The sequence below is a fragment of the Hemitrygon akajei genome, chromosome 6 (genome assembly GCF_048418815.1).
Source record: "Hemitrygon akajei chromosome 6, sHemAka1.3, whole genome shotgun sequence".
In the NCBI taxonomy this organism is placed as follows: Eukaryota; Metazoa; Chordata; class Chondrichthyes; order Myliobatiformes; family Dasyatidae; genus Hemitrygon; species Hemitrygon akajei.
Window position 1 is genome coordinate 52,418,168 of NC_133129.1, and position 27,338 is coordinate 52,445,505.

At 39.8% G+C, this 27,338-nt stretch overlaps 1 protein-coding gene across 13 annotated transcripts in view; it reads right to left on the reverse strand.

Annotated features, from left to right (window-relative positions):
- The window catches only part of LOC140729065 (adhesion G protein-coupled receptor L3-like), a 558,770-nt gene that overhangs the window by 475,098 nt on the left and 56,334 nt on the right, over positions 1-27,338 (reverse strand). The window contains exon 2 of one of the 13 annotated variants that reach the window (XM_073048350.1): positions 19,252-19,404. The exons of the other annotated variants lie outside the window; for them this stretch is intronic. The gene's annotated coding sequence lies outside the window, so the exon portion shown is untranslated. The remainder of the gene's footprint in view (positions 1-19,251; positions 19,405-27,338) is intronic. 13 annotated transcript variants of the gene reach the window in all.

Consider the following 27,338-nt stretch of genomic DNA (forward strand, 5'->3'; position numbering starts at 1 on the left):
CTGAGTGAGCAATGATCAATCAGCAAGATCATGGCTAATATGAACTTGTTCATCTTCCTGTGTGGGCCCCATAATCCTCAACTTCACCATAATTTACAAACCAATCACAGCCCTGAATTCATTTCATCATCCATCTTCCTCTGAGCTAGAGAAAACAAAAGATTCAATCTTTGAGCAGAAATTCTTTCTCAGCTATATCTAAAGCAACCATCCCTTACTTTTAGGCAATAAATGGCAGGAAAGCATCCTCGGAACATCCATCCTTTAATGACAGATTGAATCCTACATATTTTAATAGGGGAAGTAGAAACTCATTAGTCATGCAATGTAACAATACAGAGACAGTGAGGTTCAAGGAATACACCAGAGAACACAAGGAATAGAAGCAGAAGTACATACTTTGCCTTTTCAACCTGTTGGGTCATTCACCAAGGTCAATGCTCATCTACTACAATATCCCATATCTTTTTTCACTCTCTGAGTGCCCTTAGCTGCATCAATCTCTCAAAGACTGAAGCTCCACAGGCTACTGCAATGAAAAATTCTAAAGATTCACTACCTGTTGCAGAAAGACATTTTACCTTATCTCAATCCAAAATAAGAAACTCTTACTCGGAGAGAGTAACACTTAGTCTGAGGTTTCTCAGCAGGGAAAATACCTAGCCTGTTCAGCACCATAAATAGTTTATAAATTCTTATAAGATCTCTTATCCTTTTTCTAAACTCTAGAGGATCTAGTTTCCCAATCTGATCAATATCTCACCATGCATCTTTCCTTCATCCCCCTGGCTGAGCTCAAAAAGATAACCACCACCCCATGAAACAGGCTGGTGAATCTTCGTTCCACTCCTAAAGAGATCAAAACTATGTACAATAGTCTAGGTGATGCCTCGTCAAGGCCCTACATAATTGTAATAAGATGTCTTTACTAATGCACTGAATAGAGTGGAAAACGTCACATTCATGGAAGTAAAAATCATTGGAAGCCCTGGTCTGACAGCCCGGGAAAGATAGACTGCAAAAGACCACAGAGAACTGCAGGTACAAATCAGCACATCACAGATTCTGCCTATAATTCTCGCTGCCTTGCTAAAGCAACAAATGTAATCAAAAATCCACCCACCCTGGTCATTCTTTTCTCCTCCCTCCCATTGGGAAGAAGGGAAGATTCAAATACAGGCAAAAGTCTGAAAGCATGTCTCACCAGGTTCAAGTAGAGCTTCTATCCTGTTGATACAAGACTATTGAACGATGACTCACGGTATCACACTGTACTTTGTCATGGCCTTTGCACCTTATTGTCTGCCCGCACTGAATGTTCTCTGTAACCATACACTACTCTGCATTCAGTTATTAGTTTCCCTTGTACTATCTCAATGCACTGTTGCAGTGAATTGGTCCGTATGGATAGCATGCAAAACCAAGTTTTTCACTGTATCTCAATAATAAACCAATTCTAATTCAATCCTGTGCTCAAGTGCTTTTGTGAGGAGAGCTCTCTGATTACTTGTTGCACCTTCACATTAGTTTTCAGTAACTTGCGTTCTATTTCCATCCAGTTCACTCTCATTTTCCAGATTACCATTCTTTATCAATTCCTGATACTGTATACTTCAGTTCTTAAATATTTCCAATCATCAGCCTGCCATCACTCATAGCATCCTTTAGCCGCCTCACTATTTTCTAATGCTATTTCCCCTCTTAGGCATAATGGACCACTTTTCCTGTTGGTTGTTATGTTTTAATATAGTATTTTTCTCCAACTAATGCATAAATATTTGTAAACATGTGCATAAATAAATGGCTCAGTCCATCACAGGTAAAGCCCTCCCCACTCTGAGCACATCCATATTGCCACAGGAAAGCAGCATCCATCATCTGGGACCCCTGCCACCTTAGTCATGCTTTCGCAGGGACGCACTTTCAAGGACACGTCATCTCAAGTTCTCGATACTCATTTCTTACTTATTTATTATTATTTCCTTCTTTTTGTATTTGCACAGCTTTTTGTTTTTTGCACATTGGTTGAATGCTCAAGTTAGTACTGTCTTTCATTGATTCTATTATGGTTATTATTTTATAATGGATTTATTGAGTATGTCCACAAGAAAATTAATCTCAGGGTTGTACATGATGAAATATATGTACTTTGATAATAAATTTACTTTGAAGTTGAAATATTTCTTTACATGCAAGCCTTGTTGATTCTTATATCCCTTTCAACATCATTTCCCCAGCCAACCACAGCCAACTCACCCTTTATAATCTCACTTTCATTCTGAAGACTCTGGCTTCAGAATGAAAGTGAAGTAGTTCAATGTATAATTAAAGTATATATATGTACTGTGGAAGTAATTTCCATATGTATATATGCACATGAACCTCATTCATCCTAGCATCACTTAGCACATACAGGAAGTGAAGTGAAATTTCAGGAGAATAATTTGAACAGCTATTACCATGCAATTCTAAAGGAATAACCCATGTGTATTGTTAAACCATATGCTGTTGATAATGGGGTTGATTTTGAGGATGATGTCTGATACTAGTTGTTTAATTGAATGCCACCACTCACAACCAGATATGGCAGGATTGCATGGCTTTGATATGTTAAGTTACTTGCAGAGTCACAAAAATAAGTGGAGCTGTTGCATCACAGAGCCAGAGACTCAACTTCAATCCTGACCTCGGGTGCTTAGCTTGTGTGAATTTTGTACTTCATCCTGACATTGTAGATTTCTCCCGGGTGTCCTGGTTTCTTCCCAAAGATTTGCAGGCTGGTAGGTTTATTGTCCATGACAAGTTCTCCCTAGTCTGTTGGAATTGATGAGAATATGTGCAGAATACATATCTGGATTTAAATATGGGATTAGCATTAATGGGTGGTTGATGGTTAGTAAGGGCTCAGAATCAGAATCAGGTTTATTATCACCGGCATGTGACATGAAATTTGTTAACTTAGCAGCAGTACAATGCAACACAATCTAGCAGAGAAAAAATAATAAATGCAGTAAAATAAAAATAACAAACAAGTAAATCAATTATGTATATTGAATAGATTTTTAAAACGTGCAAAATCAGAAACAGTGTATATTTAAAAATAAAGTGAGGTAGTGTCCAAAGATTCAATGTCAATTTAGGGATTGGATGGCAGAGGGGAAGAAACTGTTCCTGAATCGCTGATTGTGTGCCTTCAGGCTTCTGTACCTCCTACCTGATGGTAACAGTGAGAAAAGGGCATGCCCTGGGTGCTGGAGGTCCTTAATAATGGACGCCACCTTTCTGAGACACTGCTCCTTGAAGATGTCCTGGGTACTTTGTAGTCTAATACCCAAGATGGAGCTGACTAGATTTAAAACCTTCTGCAGCTTCTATCGGTCCTCTGCAGTAGCCCCTCCATACCAGACAGTGAAGCGGCCTGTCAGAATGCTCTCCATGGTACATCTATAGAAGTTTTTGAGCGTATTTGTTGACATACTAAATCTCTTCAAACTCCTAATGAAGTATAGCCACTGTCTTGCCTTCTTTATAACTACATCAATATGTTGGGACCAGGTTAGATCCTCAGAGATCTTGACACCCAGGAAACGAAGGCTCCGTTTCTCTGTTGTACGAGTCTCTAACTCTAAAAAGGGATTTACTGCTATTTGCCAGCAACTATAAATACAAACATCCCACTGATTGTACTGAATACAGAATAATTTCTTACACCATAGGTTGCTGAGAGCAGTAATCCACTCAGCATACATGACAGATGCTGACTAATTTAGTAAAGGTCGGAGATTAACATGCTTCTGAAGCTACTGCCATTAGTGGAGGACAAGTCTTAAAAATCACCCTGAAGTCATCAATGAAATGATGGATTAAGTCATTTAAATGCTGAATTAGCTGACAAAAGGGGACAAGGTTACATTCCCCTCATGAGGTTTATATTTAAAACATTCAAGCACTTTCAGTCAGATCTCTGAGTGGTGACCATTGAAAATGCAAAAGAAACATAAATCAAGGTACAGCTGGTAAACGCTGTTAGATCTGACCAGAGAGTCAAGGAAAATACAAGACCAGCGAATAAAGTAAGCACAATTTTCGAGACTTCGGTATTTCTCGAGAAACTGTGGCTTGTATGATGGGGAGGCCCAAAACTTTGCTAGATGCCACTTCCATGAATCTAATTGGTAAATTAGTTCATTGCTACACGTAGTGGAAGACCTCGTTTTCCATGCTACCCATACCTATCACATGCTGAATTAAAGTAGCTCAAGGAAAAAGAACAGAATGCAGAATAAAATATTCCAGCTGCAGTGAAAGTGCAATATAGGCAGACAGCGAGTTGCAAGGCCACGACAAAGTAAATTGTGAGGTCAAGAGTCTAGGGGGCTGTTCCATAGTTTTATAACATTGGGAGTGAAGCTGTCCTTGAGCCTGGCAGTATGTGCTTTACCATGAAGTCATCTGGTTTTGCTTGCTTTACAGCAAAATATTCAGCATACACCAGCTGCAACATCAGTGGTGTCACATATGCTGACACAACAGGCCCATCAAGTTCCAGTTAGTTTATCGGATATTTCGTATGACAGCAGCTTTGTGCATTCTACTAAATAAAAAAAATAGCTGTATTCATTTCAATAGTTCAACAATGTAAGTCAGTTTTGATGAAATGAATCTCACTCTGCCAACAAAGGAAAGCGTTGATTCATCTTGACCACAATTGATTCTTCTCCCTATTGAAACAGTCAGTTGCCCTCCATTGCCACCACACTCACTAGATTATCACCTCTCCATGCATATTTGGGGACCGCATTGCAAGTACCTCCACTCTGCCATGCCAGGCAGGAATTCCTGGTGGCCAGCCATTTCAATCCACTTGTCATTCCCATACTGACTTGTCTTTCTATGGCCTTCTCCTCTCAGGTCACGGCAAAATGAAAATTAAAGGAAAGACACCTCATATTCTGCCTAGGCAATCACCAACCTGGCAAGATGAATATTGAATTCTCAAACTTTTGGTAACTACTCTCCCTGTCCCTTTATATTTTTTCTTCAAGCAGGCCACCATCACCTTTCACCTCCTTCTCCCCATCACCAACATACTTCTCCACTTCCTACCTCTCTCCTTATTCCATATCCCACCTTCTTCTCTTATCAGATTCCAATACCTTCACCACTGTCATTTCCACCAATCACCTCCTATCTTCTGACATTATTCCTAATCTCTCCTTCACTCATCTGCCTGCCAGCCCCACTATTTCACCTGAATCCACCTATCACCTGCCAGTTCCTGCTTTACCCCTTCCCTCCACACTATCTCCTCTTTCTTTCCAGTCCAGATGAAGGGTCTTAACCTAAAACGTGGACTGTACATTTCCTTCCCTGGATGCTGACTGGCTCACTTTTTGTATTCTTCCAGATTCCAGCATCTGCCACCTCTTGTGTCTCTATCTACATTTAATTTGTTCTTGCAAAACTCAGTATCCTTCATGACTTCCAACTGTTTAAAACATGCACCAGATCAATCTTTTTTGTTGATAAGTACTGAGACAGGCACCATTAAGGGTCTCACTGTTACTTCTTACCACTTATGCTTTTTCCCCACTTGCATTCCCTTGCAATTCGTGATGGAGAAACCTACCATTTGAAATGCAATGTTGTCTGAGATCAACTACCCCAGACGGCACACATTCCTGATCCATTCCATAAATGAATGGACACTCAACTCTTTCATATCTCAGCTCTCTGAGAACTTTTGAGAAATCTGATCAGTTAATTAGACGGGTATAAAATGGAAAGAGTCTACCTTTAAGCCAGTTAAAATGTAATACATATTGACTCATTCCTCAACGGAAATCTAGTATCGACAACAAAGCTTTGAAATGACAATTTATGCAAATTTAAAACTGACTCAGTTGTCCATTAGATTACTAAAATCCCAGAGGCCTCAACATGATTAGAAGATACAATTATACCATCATAACTTTTACTCTCACCATATTTGCTTTAGTCTAACCATTGGCAAAATCTCACAGCATAAATGTCACTGATGCTTCACTCCCCTATGCACCATTTGAAAGGGACACAACACAATGCCTTTTCCAATTCCCTCAGTAGTCGTCAACCCTGAGTTCTCTGTCTGAGAGGCCAATGTCAGAACATTCTTCCAGAGGGTGAACCCTCACAATGCATCAGGCCTCAACAGTGCAGCTGGCCACGTACTGCTGACCATTTTTTAGAGCGTTCAAGGACATCGTTAACCTCTCACTGCTACAATCTGAGGTTCTCAACTGCTTCAGAAAGAGCAGCAATCATTGGTTGCTCAATGATCTCTCACCCAGTAGCACCCATATCTGTTGTGAAGAAGTACTTTGAGACACTGCTTACGGCTAGATTTATCTTTTACCTGAGCAAGGACCTGAACTAACAGCAATTTGCCGAGCGGTACAACAGCTATGCAACAGACAAAATCTCACTGGCTCAATGCTATGCTTTGGAGCACTTAGGCAAGAGCAAAACATACATCAGGCAGCTACTTACCGATTACAGCTTGGTGTTCAACGCCATCATCTCCTCAACATTAATCACAAAGTTTCAAAACATGGGTCTCTATACCTCTGTCTAGAACTAGATCCCCAACTTCTCCTTTGGGAAACCACTGTTACTGCAGATCAGGACAAACACCTCCTCCTCACTGACAATCAATACAAGTACACATCAAGAATGTGTATTTAGCCCACAGCTCTGGTCACCGTTCTGCATTCAAGATTGTGTGACTAGGCACAGCTCAAATGCCATCTTTTGGTTCGTTGATGGTCGAACCTCAGATAGCAATTAGGAGGCATACAGGAGTGAGACAGGTCAGCTGGTTGACCAGTGTTGTAACAACAACCTCACACTCAACATCAACAAGGTGAAGGAATCTATTGTGGATAACAAGAACAAGATGTCATGAGAACACACACCAGTCCTCACTGAGGGGTCAGCAGTGGAAAGGGTGAGCAGCTTCAAGTTACTAGGCATCTACATCTCTGTGGAGCTACTTGGGCCAACACTTTGATGAATTCATGAAGAAGCCATGCCAGCACCCGTACTTCAGGGCTTACAAATTTCTATAGCTGTAGAATGGAGAGCATTCTGAGTAGTTGCATCATGGCTTGTAATGGGAGCACCAGTGCTTCTGATCACACAAGGCTGAAGTTGGTAATAGACTCAGCCAGCTCCATCACGGGTACAGCCCTCCGTACTGATGAGGAGATGCCCCAAGGCAGCAGCATCCATCACTTCAGATCTTCACTATCCGGGTCATGCTCTCTCCTACTTACTATTATCAGAAAAGAGACACAGATTCTCAAACAACCTCTGCCATCAGAACTTATGAACACTACTCTTTGCACTATTTATTTATTGTGGATTTTCTCGTACTTTTTCTGCTTTTGCACTGCACTGCTGCCAAAAATCAACAAATTTCACAACACAAGTCAGTGTTAAAAAAACCTGATTATGACTTACTATCGCTCTTCACACAATCAATTTCCATCCATACAGACAGAAGTCTCAAAGGATGAAGATGCTAAAAGAACTCCATTCTAAGTCCAACATGTCAGATAATGCATCCTGTTCATAAACGTCAGTTAAGGAGATAAATATACATTTAATTGGTGTCTGTTTCCAACACAATTTTAGCACCGTTTTCTAATAGATGGAATTAGTGTCTGTTTCCAATTCAATTTTAGCACTATTTTCTAATAGATGGAAAAGTCAAATGCTGCCTTGTCCACTTCCCCCTTGATTATCTCGCCTGGAAACTTCTAATGAGGTATCTGAATGAGTGAAGAAAGCAAGCCAAAATTTTTTGAACAAATGTTTATCCATGCACAGAGAAACAAGAATATAACACTAAAGACAAAGGAACTTTCAGCAGTTATCTCCTGCCCTTCCTTCATCATCTTCAGAAACTTGAGGGTCAATCACAAGTTAGCTGGGTATAAAGGGCTGGATCAGCTACAACTGTTCCTTACAGTTGGTAGGTAGTCAGAAATTAATTGGGAAATTGTGGGATTTTATTTCAAGACATGTAGAATAAAATGGCCAGAGTGTTTTTAAGGCCTTTATCAGAATACTCTGCAAACCCATAACCTCAGCGGGAATAATTTGCAAACTCATGGCCTCAGTATTATTGGAAGAATGTGAAGGCTTTATGTTGAGGACAGCACAGAATTACTGGGTTGTTTTATGGTCTCTGATTTGGGAAACACAAGTACTAAGAGTTTTAAGCGTGTTCACCAAGCTGAATGTGATTACACGCAGATACAACAGGAGTGCCTCAATAATTGGAAAGGAATAAACAGTTGACATTTTGGGCTGAGATCCTTCATCATTTCGGGCTGAGATCCTTCAAAGCCTGAAACATCAACTGCTTATTACTTTCCATAGATGCTGCCTGACTTGCTGAGTCCCTCCAACATTTTGTATATGTTACTCTGGATTTCTAGCATCTTAATCCCTTGTATCTCAATAATACTAGCTTTGACCAAACAGAGTAAATTAAGAAATGTTCACAAGAATTGTCATGTATTTTGAATTGTGTTCAATAGAAATATCCTTAATACTTTTTGTTTCTTTGGAGCACTTTATATATGTTTACTATTTCGCAACTTAGAATAATTCTGTTAATTTGACTCCCTCTCAAGCTCCTCCCACCCACACTACTCTTAACCAAGTCCATCTGAATGGCACACTCAGTGATTCAGGAACAGCTTCTTCCCTTCTGCCATCCGATTTCTAGATGAACCCATGAACACTACCTCAGTTTTCTTATTTCTGCTTTTGCACTGTATTTAATTTAGCCATTAATTGTTCTTTGTGCGTTCTGGCACATTGGGCACCATTTTTGCTGTTTCCATAGCATTTGCCTGTTTGTTACGAGGCCGAGTTGCCAGCTCGACACTCAACCCAGCTCGGATGGAATGCAAGGAGACGGCCACATTCAAACTCCAGGTTATTTGCTTCAAAGTCCAGTACTGATGTCACTACACCACTGGCTGGCTTAAATGTAACTATTTAATATACATATATACTTACTGGAATTGATTCACTTACTTATTTTTTGCTGTATCAAGTATTGCATTGTACTGCTGCCGCTAAGTTAACAAACTGCACAACATATGTTGGTGATATTAAAACTGATTCTGACTATCTTAAATTTGAAAATGCCAAATAAAGTGATTTTGTAATGAATATAGCTAAATGCCCACAAAACCACAATAGCATGTGCACAAAAGCAAAAATCTATGTATATAAATGTGGAGTGTCAAACCAAAGGATGTCGTAGTTCTGCGGGTGCTAATGTCAACAACTGTCCTTTAGCTGATGAGTTCTACCTTTAATCACTTCAAAGGCAAACCCATTTGTTTGTCTGCTGAGATGAAGAATATTTGAATATGAGAAGTTTAATTTGCCAAACTAGTTGACAGGAGCAACATGCGTAGGCAGTTGTTTAAACAGGATAGCCAAGCATGCACAGAACAGAACAACCAGTTTAAACATTACATCTAATGAGAGAATTCCAAGGTAGAGGCAAAGTGATAGAGGAACGGAGAGTTTACTCCTGTGAGAACAAAGGATGAGAACATACAAATATTCGTTCAATGCAAATATCTGAAAGAGAAGCAGCACCTTTTCGTTTTAGGATTCATTTTCAGTAGTAGGTGTCAAGCCTAGCTATACATCTGGTGTCATCCAAGCCAGAATGTGGTGGCGTTCCATTGACTGAATTTTATTACATCATTCCAGCAAAAAACGTGATACTTTGACGCCATCTGGCACGTGTGAATCTTGACAAAGAGTTTTGCCTAGCTATTCAAACTCAAATAGAGCAACTGGACCAGAACAGATTTATCTGGGTACTTCTTGTGTTTGAACTGCAAGCCAAAAGCCCTCAACTGGAATACAAGATATGTACAGGTATACTTCCTGTGGATTTCAACTTAAGAACAAATTAGTATTCCCTTTCTACGGGTAATTGAGCTGAAATCCACGTGGAATGAAAATTCAACTTTCCCTGTGAATTACAAAATCAGGAAAACACAATTTAATTTAGTTTATGCTCTGGATGTGCCAACAATTAAACAATTTTCAACTGTACGTGCTTGTAAACTCAAACATGAATGAATAATTTTTTTAATCTTCAAATCCCAGATCGAACAGTCACAATTGTGTCACACTGATCACTTTATTTCACAAAGTAATTCAATTACTTTGCAAATCCTCCACTCTCAGTGCTTCAAGAGCACCATGGGAACAGTGGAGTTTGAAGATGGCTCCATGAAGACAGAATGAAATTGTGAGATTTGACCACAGGCCACAAAAAGCAATGAATTAAGTGAAAGACAAACTGTGCAAAATGTGACTCAATTAAGCAGCCAAACATACCCAACCAGTGATAAATTTGATGAGATACAAGCTACAAATTTGTTGCTGAGGTACAATGTCTCAACCACAGAACCTCGTTTGTTTTGAAAATCTATGTGATTTACAGATAATTACAATTAATCTCAATTTTCTTTTGCTTTCTTGAATATTTTTGCTGAAATCAGAACACCACAACTGTCCGCACAGTGACACAGATAGTGGAACCACTGTCTCACAGCTCCACAGACCCAGGTTTGCTCAATCCGAACCACAGGTGCCCACTGTGTGGAATTTGCACATTTTTGCCTATGATCCAATGGGTTTCCTCCAAGAAGTCTGGATTCCTCCTACACTGCATATACATGCAGATTTCTTGGTTAGTTGGCTGTTGTAAATTATTCCTGGTGTGTAGGGAAGTGGTAGAACCTGAGGGAGTTGAGGTAAATCCAGGAAGAACAAAAAGGGATTAGTGAAAGTGGGTGCTTAGTGGTCAGCACAGACTTGGTGGGCTGAAGTCTGTTTACCTGACAACTCCATGTCTAAGAATGCAATTAATACATACAAAATGTTACACGCACAGTTGAAACTCAATCCTTCTGAATTAATGACTTCCTACCAATATTAATTTAAAACTGTATTCTGAACCGTAGTCATTAACTTCAAGTCAGTTTGCCCGTGAGGTCAATGAGTTAGCAGCAAAAAAAATCCTTCCTTTGTGGTGATTTGTATGAACAATAGTCCTGATCAGACTAACAGAATTTTAATACACCAGCTGATTACACATGGCATTGTTCAGTGCACAAAGATAGAACATTACATCATTTGATGGGCATTGGAATAACACAATACTAAGGTGTAACATGATCTGACCAGCTGCATTCCTCTAAAAGCAAGTCTTCCTGAAATCAATTACAAGATAACTACACTTCAGCGAAAAGGCAACAGGGTCATGTCCAATGCAAAAAAATGTGAAGAATCTCCTTGACGATGGTGTACTGTTTTCTTGGCTCCTGGAAATTAAAGTGGTTGGCAAATAAATGTGAGAAAATACATTTGAAACATAAAAAATCTATCAATCCCTCCATAAAGCAGCTCGCTCTGCTAGTTCAGGTGGAAGTACACAAAGCATAAAATACATTACAGGAGTTTTTTTTTAAATTTCAGACCTCTCGTCAATCCTGAGTAATGTTGGTAAATGGTTTATTATTGACATGTGTACCAAGGTACAGTGTAAAACTTGGATTTGCATTCCATCTAGATAGATCATACCAAAACATGAAAAACATTGAGGTATAACTAAGCAAAAGCAAGAACAGAATGAAATAAAAAGAGTGTTACAGTTATGGAAAAATGTAGACAAGTGCAATATTGCTCTTCTCCTATAATAGCTAATGTTCATTCTCAAAATCAAATTGTAAAACAGAATGCAGTAGAAGGACAAAAATACATTATCCAACAATTCAGAAATCCCAGTGGTTTGACATCTGGCTCACTCCCTTTCAATAGCTTGAGCACCTGGTCACAAGATCCATTTGCATTCATACATTCCAAGCTGTTATACCTGTGCACAGCTTTCACTCTCTCCCTGAACTGAAGCAGGTCCCATTTCCTACAGTTGAAAGTTTGTGGGTTCCAGGGAAATTTATTGCAATGCACTGAGACCTCTACATGAAAGAGAATTTAAACCAGTAGTTGAGAAAACCAAAGTCCTGAGCATGTTGAACTAACAAAAGTTTTGTTGGAATAGCTTCAGACTCAACACGTCATAACATAGCTTCACTGGGCACCAGCCAGTGAAGCTGTGAAATAAGCTTATTGTCTGAAGTAAATACAAACACAAAATGCTGGCAGAACTCAGCAGGCCAGACAGCATCTATGGTCGTCGCAGGTCGGTATCCTGATGAAGAGTTTCGGCCCGAAACGGTGCTGAGTTCTGCCAGCATTTTGTGTTTTTATTTATTTCCAGCATCTGCAGATTCACTCGTGTGTTATTGTCTGAAGTAGCCTGCTTTGCTCTTCTGTTCAAAAGTTGTCAGGTGAGTTTGTTTGAAAAAAAATTCTAATGAAATTTGTTTCTGAAGCTATGTTCCTTGGCCCAACACCAAAGAAAGACAATCTTGAGGGGCTTAAAATGAACTACTGAAACTAGAACCTTTGATTGGGTAAGTATACTGTCCATCTTAACATTTGGACCTAGAAGAGGAGATAGCTGGGTTAGGGAGATGGGAGAGAAAAAGAGGGAGAAGAAAACCTTAAGACAGAGGGCATGCAAATCCATCAGTCATAATATATCTACACAAAATGTGTGTCCGGATTTGTGTATCCGCATGCTAAACCTATACAACTGAGCCTTCTCTCCATCTTGGATCTCCTTAAAACTGACGTAAAATGTCTTTCTTCCTGACTACACATTTATGAGGAACATAGATAGGGAGACATTCAAAGACTTCTCTGCAAGGTGGAAAAGACAAATACTAGAGGGTATAGCTTTAAGGTGAAAAGTGTGGGGGGGGGGGGGGGAGGCAAAAGATTTACATGGGAAAATAATTTTTTTTTAACAGCTTGGAAGCCTGAAATGCACTGCCTGAGGTATCAGAATCAGGTTTAATATCACCAGCATACATAGTGAAATTTGTTGTTTTGCAGCAGCAGTACTTTGCAATATATAATGAAAATTATAAATTACAATAAATTTATATATAAAGAAAAGTATTTTGTCAATAGTGAATAAAGAGAGAGAAAAATACTTAAGTGTTCATGGTTTCATCATGCATTCAGAAATCTGATGGCTGAGGAGAAGAAGCTGTTCCTGAAATATTGAGTCTGTGTCTTCAGGCTCCTGTACTTCATCCTTGATGGTAGCAATAGAAGAGGGCATGTCCTGGGTGATGGGAATCCTTAAGGATGGATGTCGCCCTTTTTGAGGCATCGCTTTTTGAAGGTGTCCTGAATCCTGTGTATGCTAGTGCCCGTGGAGCCAACAGAGATACAACTTTCTGCAGTTTTTTCCAATCCTGTACTGGCCCTACACACCAGATAGTGATGCAACCAGATAGGATGCTCTCCTCGGTATATCTGCAAGTGTCTCTGGTGACATACCAATTCCTCTCAAATGCTTAATGAAATATAGCCTTCTTTGTAAATGCATTGATATGTTGGGCCCACGATAAATCCTCAGGGGCCTTGACAACTACAGCAGGAATTTGAAACTCTTCACCCCTTTCCACTTCTGATGCCTCGATCAGTATTGGGGTGATTTTCCTTTCCTGAAGGCCACAATCAGTTACTTGGTCTTACCGACATTGAGTACAAAGTTGTTGCTATGACACCATCAGCTGATGTCTCGCTCCTGCACACCTCCCTCCTCATCTGAAATTCTGCCAGCAATAGTTGTATCATCAGCAAATTTATAGGTGGTGTTTGAACTGTGCCTAGCCACAAAGTCATGGGTGTGGAGACTGTAGAACAGCGGGCTAAGCATACATTCTTGAGGTGCGCCTGTGTTGACTGTCAGCAAGGAGGAAAAGTTTTTTCTGATCCACACAGTCTGTGGTCTCCCAATGAGAAGTCAAGGGTCCAGTTACAGGAGGTTCAGATGCCCAGTATTTGGTCTTTGTTGATTAGATAAAGGGTATGATTTGTGTTGAACACTGAGCTATAGTGTATAAACAGAAGCCTGATGAAGTTATTGATAATATCCAGGTGATCCAAGGCAGAGCCAGTGACATTGCATCTGCTCAACATGCAAAATGCAGCCGGTCCAGGTCCTTGCTTAGGCAGGAGCTGACTCCAGCCATGACCATCCTCTCAAAGCACTTCATCACAGTAGATGTGAATGCCACTGAGTGATAGTCATTGAGGCAGCTCACCCTGCTCTTCTTGGGCACTGGTATGATTGTCGCCCTTTTGAAGCAGGCGGGAACCTCCAACTACAGCAATGAGAGATTGGCAATGCTCTCCAACACTCCCGCCAGTTGGTTGGCATGGGTTTGCAGAACCCACCAGGTGTACCAATAGACGCCTTGTGAGGGTTCACCCTATTGAAAGATGTTCTGATGTCGGCACCCGAGAATGAGATCACAGGATCACCAGATGCTGCAGGAATTCGCACAGGTGTAGCTTCATTCTGCCCTTCAAGCGTGCATAAAAGATGTTGAGCTCATCTGGGAATGAAGGATCACTGCCATCCACGATGCTAGATTGCACTTTGTCAGAAGTAATAGCCTGCAAACCCTGTCAGAGCTGACATGTATCCGATTCTGTCGCTAACCTGAATGGGAATTGTTCTAGCATCCTTAAAATAGCCTTCCATAGGTCATACCCAGACTTCTTGTACATTTCTGGATCACCGGTCTTGAACGTCACAGATCTAGTCCTCAGCAGACTTTACATCTCCCATTAGAATCTCCAGTTAATCTCCTGATAGAGGTGGAGCAGATATTTAAGCAGCTTTTGGACAGACACGTCAACAGACAAGCAGTGTAGTGATACCGATCATGCGCAGGCAGATGACATCAGTTTGTTTTGGCATCATAGTTGGCACAGTCAGCATGGATTAAAGAGCCTTTTCCTGCACTGTACTGCTCTATGTTCATGCATCAGGACCTTGCACTACTCAAAAGAAGGCAGCACAACATCCTGGCATTAACATTCAGCTTCTAAAACAGAGGCATAACCAGAAATACTCTAAAATCTTTAAGTGTTCTCAGAATAAAATTAACATTTTAAAATTTAAAACTGTAGATTTATATCCAGTCTGTTAATTTCAATTCTAGAGTAAGTTCTTCTGTGGTGAAAGATTCCGGATGGGAAGAAAAACTATTCATCTTTTTTTTAAACTTGTGCCAAATTCTCCTGATTTTATAAATGTTTGATCCCTTTCCATTGGAAGCTTCCAATTAGTTTTCTCTGTTTGGTTCAGGTTTAAGTTTCCAATGAGCTTTCAGCTATTCAGCTGCTTTAGTTTGTAGTACAGAAGAAGTCAGAGCAACCAAAATGTCCAGAGCGAATTATCTGAAGATATGTAAACTCTAACCAAATAAATGGAGAACTGGATTTGAGATGGAGGAAGGTGCAAAATGTGTTTCCTTGATGACTATTTTTAAAAGGTAAGCCAATTGAAGATCTATAGCACAGGGAACAGAAGAAACTTTCACAGAGATCCCACAGAGAGCAGAAAATTTACTGCCTAAAGCTAGTGAAACACGAAATAATAATTCTACTTCGTATAAGGGAGTCAAATATTAATATTTGCCTGGAGAGAAAGGTTATCAGGATCTCAACAATCAGAAGCGTTGATCTCAACTGCTTTCAGCTGGCCACATCACATGCATGGAGTTCGATGGCAAAGCGATCATTTATCTGCAATGATACCTTCCAAGCAGCACGTTCATTTCGATTAACTGGAGGCTTGAAATGTGAGAGTGGATAAAGACAACTGATAGCTTCCCTCCTCCCTAAAGTCTGTTACCTGGGACTTCACACCTGGAAACAAAGTCTATACATATTTAACACTGTAATTCAATGCTCATCAACGCTTCAGTGCAAACCAACATTGGCCACCATTATACCCCAGAAGATTCTATACCAAGCAAAATCTATGCTTCAGATGAACCTTTTCCATCTCATCACATACTTATTCAAGCACAATTTAATCATGAACATTGCATCAGCCATGTACACTGGAGAGTTCCTGTACACCGTTTCAGATTTATGCTGTTGCCCAGAGATGGCTCTGTAATTTTCTGCATGGATAACCTTCATTCCAGCTAGCTGTATATCACATTTTTTATTAAAAACTGCCAGAACAAAAAAAATTATTGAAATTTACATCAGAGGAAAGCCATCAGGAAAAGTTCCACACTGCAATTCAAACATGGCAAGAGGCAGATATAAAAGTGCAAAGTTCAAAGTAAATTTAATATCAAATTGGGTATATGTTATCATATACTACCTTGAGATGCATTTTCTTGCAGGCATTTACTTGAAAAAAGAAATAGAACAGAATTTTACAAAAAAAGGCTGACAAACATCAATGTGCAAAAAACAAACTACAAATAAAAATAATACTGAGAATATAAGTTGTAAAGAGTGTGATTCTGTAGTTCACAGAATTAGTTCAGAGTAGTGGTGAATGATGGTGAAAGAAGTTATCCATGCCTGATGTTTGCAGAGTGTTTTTGAACCTGGTGATGTGGGACCCAATGCTTCTACACCTTTTGTCCAATGCTAGTATGCAAAAGCGGACATGATCTGGAAGGTGGCGTGTCTTTGATGGACACTGCTTTCTTGTGACAGCGCTCTATGCAAGTGTGCACTGTGGTGAGGACGGCTTCACCCATGAACTGGGTGAATAAACCATTTTCTAAAGCCTTTTCCATTTCTCAGCCTTGCCTTTTCCATACCAGACAATAATGCAAACGGCAAGGACACTTTTCACTGTGCATTAATAGAAGCTTGTTAAAGTTTTTGGTGACATGTTGAATCTAAGCAAACTGCTAAGAAATTAGAGGCACTATAATGCCTTCTCTGTGATTTCACTGATGTGCTGATCCCAGGGCAATCCCTCTGATATGCTGACGACAAGGAACTTAAAGCTACTGGCCCGCTGTACTTCCATTCTTCTAATAAGGACTGGTTCGTGGACCTCCGACTTCTCCCTCCTGTGGTCCATAATCAGCTGTATGGTTTTGCTGACATTGAGAGAGAGCTTGGTGATGTGGCACCAATCATGAATCTGGATTTTCAGTCTCTCTCCTATTTGCAGATTTGCTACTACCTCTGATTCAGCTAACAACCAGGGTGTCATTCACAGCCGTACTTAGCCGCACAAACTTAGGTGCAAAGTGCACAGAACAGGGGGCTAAGCACACAGTTCCATGGTGCACCTATGCTGATGGTGAGTATGGAGAACTTGTTGCCAATTCGTACTCACTAGGGGCTGGTAATGAGGAAAGAGAGGATCTAGTTGCACAGCGAGGTGCTGAGACCTATAGGTCTCAGAGTTTAACGTTGAGTTTCAAGGGGATGATAGAGTTGAATGCAGAGCTGTAGTCAATGAAGCTAATATTTGCCAGAATATGGCCCACATAGTACAAAGACAAATGGCATTTTGGTACAATCTACTCCCTAAAGGTACAAAAAATTCTGAAGTTTTGTGCATCTCTGCTTCATGAAAAATAAAACGTTCAGTGGCTGCCACTCCGCAAACCCTGCCTCATAACAGATGGAGACCCAGAATCAATGTCATGACTAAACACAAGTTCTGTCTTTCACAGCTGCCATAGCTCAACGTGACACTAAGCACTTATTTGGGAAACTGGAAGCAAACGGCTTGATTTTTATGAATGGGGTCATTTTGACAGTAAGCTTGCAGACTCAGCAAGCTAATGGTTCCTGGGAGGGGATTTGGAAATTCAGACTGCATTAGAGAGAACAAGATATATTTTATGTCAAGCAACTAACGTTGCCAGTCAAGAGAGTAAGCAACAAAATTATCAAGTAGAACAATACGGAATGATCGTGTGAGCCATATTTTAGAGACATTGAATTGAAAGCAGGTGAACAGAGATGACAAAAGCAAGGCATCAAACACTCATTCACCGAGTCTCATAGACACAATTCCAAACAGCTAAAAGTGCCTCTGAACAGTCACCAAGCCATTATATGCTAACACAAAGCCCTTTCACCTTTCATGAACATTCTTTAAACCCCATACAAGCTAAGAGATGAAATCTTAAATCTTAACACTGCATCAATGATGTCTAAAACAACAGCATAATCCCAGTAAACTAGGTGTTCTGCAAAAAAGAATCTAGTTCGTCTTTCTGCGATGTACATGGCAGTTGGCTGCCTAACTGGCATTTGCCATTCATCAACCCCCATATACCAGAATTTAGATTTAAAACCAATTACCAAGTGTATGACATGTTGCGAGAAGCAAGGGTTTTACTCTTGGGATCAACAGCTATTATTTTTGATTTCATGCAGCTTTTCTTGTTTTTTTCTGTGAACAGCAAAGTTGTTCACCTTATGATGAGAAGACTCAAGGAAGGAACTCTAGATACTCTGAAGAGGCAGCTCACAAGACACAGCAGCACCGAACAAAAATGGAAAACGGCATCCTGACTGGTTGTATCATGGTCTGATATGGCAAATCGAATGTGCAGGAACACAAGCTGCAGAGAATAGTAGCACATCCCTCCCTACCATCAAGGTGTTGCCTCAAGAAGGCAACATGCAAAGATCCCCACCATCTGGATCATGCCATTTTTTTTTTTTAACAGCTCTCATTGGGTAGAAGCCTCATTCCCACACCACGAGACTCAAGAACAGCTAACTTCCTTCGGCCAGTAAGATCCTGAACCTACCTGTACAACCCTAAATTGTTATCTCAGTATAGCAACACTATGACAATTTTGTACTCCAATGAACTTTTTGCCCTGTGCTATTTATTTGTAGAATTTATGTTTAGTTTATATGTTTTTCTTGAGACTGTTGGTGCTGGGTGCCTCAGATGATATGTTTGTCATTTGTACTTGTGCATGTAACAATAAGTTCTACTTGGACTTTGAATTCTCGGAAACCAGTTCTAAATCGGTTTATCAAAGGACTTGAACTATTGGAAAACATCAGACTACCCTACCAAGGAGCGTAATTAGGTCGTGCAATCTTATCCAGCTTGATATGGCTGACTCATTTGTACCCTCTTATCAACCTCCAGAAATTACACTATTGTTCTCTATGTAAATGATACACGATTCGCAGGACTGATGACATCATGTGCACTATTTTGTTCTACCGATTTGTGGAATAAGTAACAATGCAGGCCTGGATAACAATACATCTTACCCCAAAGGTTTCATCACCACCAATGCTGCAAAATCAGTCAACCTCAGAATGAAGCACAGCAGGTCAGAGTTCCATCAGCCGTACCTCATGTGGCACTCTTCCAGCTACAAGGTAGAGCTGCTACTGAATGAGTGGATGTTGCAAAGGCTGGGTCTGCAAGAGGCAAAGGATGTTGAGAGAGCACTTACTTGATCTGGACCGGTACTAATGAAGAGTCAAGTTTTTTTGTGACATTACGTACAAAGCCTACCTGGTACTTCTGGCAAAAGGTGGGCAGGAAAGTTCTGTAGATATGTGTATATTCTTTATAATCTTGCAATTTAGCTGAAAACTAGTTCCAGTGGTTTGAAGGGAAAGAGCAAGTCTCCTGTCAGAGTATGGAGCTCAGGTGACCTCTCTAACATAACAGTGACACACAGCAAACATTTATAAAGGCCCTCAAGCAGTTAGGGGGGAAACAAAATATTTTAAAATGTAAATATTGTCAACTTCACAATTTTTATGAGATTCTCCAATTCAGCAATACTCACAATGAAACACGGCACAAAACAAAAAGTGAAATCCAATTTCCAGACATAAGAACTATCCATCTGACAAAAAGGCACCCAGAAACATCCCTTCATTGGGTTAACATGATTTTGCTTACCTATTACTATTTCCTGGGGATTGACATGAATGAATTTCAAACCCAATGATTTAGTTCAGATTTTTTTCCCTCAATTTCTGCCTTACGAATAATATTACCCTCTGCTTATGCAGGCCGTAGATGACCACCACAGCTCAGGCCCTTGGGTGTAATGGCTAGCCCTGCGGAACAAACTTCAACTGTCTTACTCTTTTCTACCCTGAGCAACAGACTGGTCCTATCGTTTCAAGGACAATGACCACTGCAAGCAACACTCAAATTAATTAATATGGATATCAGAGGAAGTAACAACAGGATTAGCCAGCAACACTGTGCCCCACCTAGTCACTGCCGCACACCTCCAAAGAACTGTGTGTGTGTGTGTGTGTGTGTGTGTGTGTGTGTGTGTGTGTGTGTGTGTGTGTGTGTGTGTGTGTGTGTGTGTGTGTGTGTGTGTGTGTGTGTGTGTGAGAGAGAGAGATACACACACACACACACATTCTTCCTGTGAATGTGGGGTTTCCCAAAATGATTTCCACGGCAGTTTGACTGGTAATGGCATGCCACAAATTGCCTAGCGTGGGGATTAAGGGTGGAATCTGGGGGAGCTGATGGAGAGTTGGGACAACAGTTTACAGAGAAACTTAATGACTTGATGGGCCAGAAGAAAATGTGGAACGTGGAGATAATATGACCTTGGTTGGTTAGCATGGGCAAGTTGGGCTGAAGGGCCTATTTCCAAGCTGAATCTACAAATCTTCAATGTCTGTTTCCTAAACATGATACACAATGATTATTCTGCATCGTGAGACGGGAAATTAAAGCAAAGCAGGGAAGGGAAGCAACTTGCACATGAACTGCTCTTTTAATTTAGCTCTTCAAACTAAAGCAAGTTCCAGTCAGCTTCCTGCAGTTTTCATCGAACGGCACAATTAACTGGGTCCTGACAGGCATTAGCAGTGAAAAAGCATTGAGTTCATCATTAGCATATTAATAAGAACAGAAGGATGTAAAACAGCATTTTTAGATTTCAACAGCCTAATCCCTTCAAATGACAAATCAGACAAAACTATTGGGGATTCTCATCTCTAGGTGCAAGATACTTGCTACTTAATCTTTAAACCAAAATATCTGCTGAAATACTGAAACTCAGTATGACCGATGCTGCAAGTTTATCACATTAATGTAGTTCTTTTTACTGAAAAGTACAAACAACAGGATACCTTAGATCCATGCTCTCTCTCCAAAACGTTGACTGAGATCATACCCCCAAAAGACACCTTCAACAAAGCACAACGAGACTGCACACAAGAGCTGCAACGCAGCAATCTTTTTTCCATCTAACTTGTAAATACTTCCTGTGGGAGCAAATGCTCATTAAATAGATTCTGAGCAGACCACCCAAAGAAAAAACACAAGAAACATGATTAGTGATTAGCCAGGGTCTCTCCACAAACCACAGCCTTTAAACAATAATACACAACTATGTGATAAAGTTTACAGTACACTCTATTGTAACTATCAAAGTATTCTGAGCCAGAGAGAACCAGGCTCCACTTTTTGCAATAATTCTGAGCATTGTATGTCATTTGCTGCTGCATACTTGATTAGTGACACCTTGGCACACACAATTACTAAAAGCGTGAACAGATCTGCTCTCGTTATAGGTTATATTGTTACTCTCATGGCATCGGGAACGCTGACTGAAATTACAGGCAGAAAAACAGTGCAATCACTTGTTGAGACAAGCATTGTTTTATTTAAACACTGCTGTTTTTAATCAATGCTTAACAAGGTAACCATTAATCATCCGCAGGCAGAAGAAATTGTCCATTCATAGTCTGCAGCCATGCAGCAGCCATCACTCTGCCTGTCGATGCCTGCTAGCATCAAGTACAGTATGCCAGTTATGAACTTGGAAAATCAAAACAACATTCCCAATTTCTTAAATCAAAAATTAGCCCCAGGATATTAAAAATAACATTTTAAACATTAATAAATGGAATAGCTGCCCAAACCAATGCTGTTTTGTGAAGAAAATGAACATGAAAATAAGATCAGTGGCCAAAATCCTGCAGCCAGCACCCTGATTTTGCTAGCTAGCAGCCATGCTGATTTACACAGTCAGCTGGAGAGTATCTGATTCCCACAAAACAGAGTCATACAGATAGAGTATGGAAGCAGGTCCTTCAGTCCATCAAGTCCATGTTGACCACCAAGCACCTATCATATCAATCCTACAATCTCATTCTCACTCATCTCTGCCACTCAGCTACACGCTAGGAGCAATTTACATTGGCTACTTATCCCGCTGAAACACACACCTTTGGGACATGGGAGGAAATCAGAGCACATGGAGGAAACCTACATGGTCACCAGGAAAATGTGTGAGCTCCAGAATGTGTTGAAACAGATATCTACAGGATCCACCTTTCCACGTAGCCTACACAACATTTTCAGAATCAGCACAGACCCAGCACAACAGAACAATATTGTCTTCTGTGAGGCGGTTCTTGAGAATCTCAGAAAAACAGAGTGAAGTGTGGCAGAGGGAAGACTGAAACAGCTGGGCAGCGTCAGGAGGAAGCTACACAGCCTTGTGCATTCCGGTGGAGCATCGCTGCCTCAGAATCAGAATCAGGTTTAATAATACATTGTGACATTACTTAACTTCATGGCAGCGGTACCACGAGATACATGATAAATAAATATCAAGAAAAAAAAACGGAGTTACATTATGTATATATATTTCTATTAAATAGTTAAATTAGAATAGGTAGTACAAAAACAGAAATTAAAATGTATGAGATGGTGCTCATGGGTTCAATGTCCATTCAGTTCTCTTCAGTACAGAAAGCAGATTAAATACACCCCTTACACATAATCTCAGCTTGTGCAAAGGAGCTTACACTAATTCTGCGAGAACACACTCTTTCTTTGAATCCTAAAACAAAACGATCATGCTAGTACTTTTACCATATTTTTATATTTATATATGTATGCTTTTATATATATATTTGTTCTTGATATATATAATAAAATTATATACAATTATATATATAATTGTACTTATAAAAATAAATATTATATATATTAATAAACAAATTATATTCAAGTTGCAAAACACAAGGATTTGAACAAATTAAACCTCGGTGAACCCACAGACACAAATACTAGGTAACTTAAATAAAGAATTCATTTTGTCCAGTGTAAATGTCAAATTAATTTGTTTTAACTTGGTATTATCCTTAAAGTATGAAATAACATGCAGGGAGTATGTCATGAGAATGGTTTTCAACAGAGGAAAAAAAATGATGTAGGTAATAATTACTATGCTTGTACTTCTAACTCCTACTCATAGAAAGCAACTCCAGCTCAATCAAACCACAGCAACAGTAAATGCTTTAACATAAGAACTGATGAATACTAAACCATGTTATTATTCATTAGCTGAACAATTAATCAAATAGATCCTTTTCATTACCAATATGTGTAACCGGGAAGAGATGTACTTCTCACATCTGCCTGCAACCAGATCATATTGTAAGACTGAACAAAATAAAGAAAGATGGAAATGTGGTTGCCAAGTGCAGTCACCATGCATCTTCAAAAGGGTGAAAATCTCTTCTTCTCTTTATTAGTCATAAGAGTCTTATGTGACATTCATTAGGGAGCCCAAGACCCATTCCTTAGGAGCTTATTGTACCTTAGTGATTGATCTCACCAGAGCCAATGGGAAATTTTGTGAAGAACTGCATTCATTAACAGCAGAAAACAAATATTGTACTCATAGCTTTGGGAGTGAGCTTCAGTAAACAGAAGTACAGCTGTGGAGAGAATGTAGAATCAACTTTAACTTGAATCTAGTTTTGCTTTGCTTGAACATGCAGTACTTGCCACTGTAGCTGGATAATGTAAGTAGTGCTAATCCACAGCACGTGTACACGATCAATATTTTTCATGTGGTCAAACTGAAGGGCTTTTCATATTAATTTATCCACACAATACTGAGCTGAACTTTGTTCAGTAGAGAAATGCCTCAGAAAGCTAGCCTCCCTTGGCTACAACAGAAGGGAGACAGGTTGTAAATATAAAGACACTGAGGGACTCCTGCAGGTAGATGCAGAGATATTCCATTCCCAGACAAAGGAAAGAAAAAAACTACCATCAAAAGAGCAAGTTGCAAACCTTGTTAAATGAACATACTCACACAATGTGACTGCTACCTCACATGTGGCAAAGACAGACCTTGTGATGTCAAGTACACGAATTCCCCAGCAGGCCAGATCTAATACATTAAGAGGAGGAAAGAATGGTGCTCAGAGACAGCCTCATTAAGCCTGATAGATCTCTCAACTGGAGCTGGTCCTCAACCAGTGTCAAGGGATGGAAGTCAGCTGGGTTAAAATTACACCAACCTCTGCAGCTTTAAAAAAAAAATTCTGCTTGGAAAACAAAATCAAGATGCTCTCTTGGTTTACAATGAAAATACAGTAAATACCTTACACCACTGCAATAAAGTCAGCACTATTACTTCAGGATCAAAGAGGATTCTGGAAAATTACGCTATTTACAATATTCCATGACTTTAGTGAACACACAGAAAGTAATACATTATTTACATAAACTGAAATTAATACTCCTTGCTTTTTTTATTTTAAACTCAAATTTTATCCAAATTGGTGACAACAGCTTCAGTCAGGTACCAGGGCTTTCAAGAGAATAATTAACTCCAACACCCAATGATTTGTACTGGAAATGAAGAATCAGTTTAATGTAATCAATATTGCCGGCAAACTTCATCAGGTTGCCATAGCAACAGTAACGGACCCATAAACTGTAGAATTCTAACAATAGGTCTCACCATTGCATAGCTCCAGCTGCATGGAGTATTGCCCATTAACCAAGCAGCTTCTATAAATGTAAACTTTTGATCCTTACTGTTCAGCATAGTTGGATAAATGTAAAATTAAATTTACTTTGCCTTGAAGTATTGCTACCTTGAGATTATAAGGATTTTTTAATATACCCAGCATTACTAAAAAAATTTTGACAAGTTACTATTGGAATAAAGGGTAGAAACTGCTTCAAATCTTCCATAGTATTAGCTCTCTTTCTTTAAGAGAAATATTTGATGTACTATATTCCATCAAATGCATATATGACATTGTCACTTCTTCATGACTTCAATTTCTCATTATTGAAGAGAAACACATGACATGAATAAGCTCACAACACAAACGTGCCACGGGGAACTATATTTTGAAATGTCCCTGCTCTCCCTTCTCCCTATCCAAACTGATTTTTTCAATCCAATACATCATGGGCACATCTCTCCCCACCATTGATGGTATTTACAGAAGGCAATGTCTGTCTTCAAAAATCCCCGCTAACTGGGCCATGCCATCCTCTAGCTTCTGCCACTGGGCAAAAGATTCAGACAGATTCTCACACCACTAGATTCAAGAACAATTATTCTTTCCCACTAATATTCAGTTAGCTGCAGCTCCTTTCCTTGAATTCCAAACACTCTAAATTCTGGTACTTGATGGAAAGAATTTTCCTCCAACCCCAAATTTCCACCCCCTAAACTCCTTCATAATCAATGACTTCTTAATAGCCTGACAATTCACAAGACAATTCACAATCCACCAGACCTTTCCTTAATACTTGATTACGGACTGAACTTTCAATATAGTTCTTCTACTGTTGAAACACTTGACCTGCTTTTATTACCTTTCAACTCGACTTTTCCTGATTGGTTCCACTTTATTTTGCATCTCACAGACTTGTGCATCACTCACCCCAGGCATCCAGAGCTACCACTTTCTGCCTCTGTGTTCCTGCTAAAATAAAATGTATTTCCATTTCGTTGCATGAACCTCCACCCCAGAGCCAACTGGCCCAAACTGCTTAGTCCATTGATGATTTGCACCTTCACCATTCACTTCACCATCAGAAAGCACAGATACTTCAGCTCTGTCTTTTCATCTGTCTAATGCTAATTGTCAACTCAACAACAATGACATCTCACTGTCAACGATCTGCCAACCTAAAAAGTCTTGTTCATTCCAAGTCCAATTTATACGTCTCGGAATATCTTATCCCAAATCACTTTATGTAACAAAGGCACACGAGTGAATCTGCAGATGCTGGAAATAAATAAAAACACAAAATGCTGGCAGAACTCAGCAGGCCAGACAGCATCTATGGGAGGAGGTAGTGACAACATTTCGGCATAATGTGTGTGACTCCTGATGAAGGGTTTTGGGCCGAAACGTCGTCACTACCTCCTCCCATAGATGCTGTCTGGCCTGCTGAGTTCTGCCAGCATTTTGTGACTTTATGTAACAACATGTTTTATGGTACTCCTTTTTAAAATCCAGATATTCTGCAATTGACTTGGGTTTTTCTTGATAATTGACTTTAGCAGATAAATGGAAGTTGCAGTTGTTTCAGTTTAAGCCATTCAGATGTACAGCTCTCTTATTTCTCTGCAACCTGTGCTCCCGAACCATTCAGAAGCACCATGACCCATCTGCAGCCACAGGCACAAACTCTCTCCATCAACGGCATGTAACATCAGACACCTAATCAACAGAAACCACAAATTCCTTTCAAAGAATCTGCTCAGTACCCTTGTTAAAATCACCCATTCTGAGAACGTTTTACAAATCTCTCCCATCATCTTATTTTTGGTTAGTGGTTTTTTTTAAGTCGCTCTGTTAGTATTTTTAAAACATCTTAATATATGTCACACACATTCTACTTCAATAGTTAAAAACCAAGCCATGCTACTGTTTTTTAATAAGTGGGTCAAATTAGACTTCAAGCTGTTAAACGGGCATATTTTCATCTCCAATATAAAATTTTGACATAGACCCAAAGAACAGAACGATGTATAAATTTATAAATGTATAGTGTTGTTACAGCACTGACATCTTCTTGGTTGTGATGAGGGTGTGACCTATTACAGCACCTCCATTTTCTTAGAGTTCAGAGTAGATTCATCATGTCATCCTAAACTCTGACAAACTTCTATAGATGCGCAGTTTACTAACTGGTCATAAGCTGAGATGGAAACACCAGTGCCCAAGAATGTCACAGCGATTCCCAGCCCAGTGTATCACAGGAAAAGCACTCCCTACCACTGAGCACATCTACAAGAAAGCAGATTCCAGCAAGGACCCCCACCATCTAAGTCATGCTATCTTCTCACTGCTGCCATTAGGAAGGAGGTACATGAGTCTTAGGTATCACATCACCAAGTTCAGGGACAGTTATTACCCTGCAACCATCAGGCTCTCAAACCAGTGCAGATACATTCACCTCAACACTAAACCAATTCCACAATCTATGGACTTACTGTCAAGGGCTCTACAACTCATGTTTTCAGTATTACTTTATTTATTTTTTATTTGCAGTTTGTCTTACTTAGCATTTTGGTTATTTGTCAATCTTT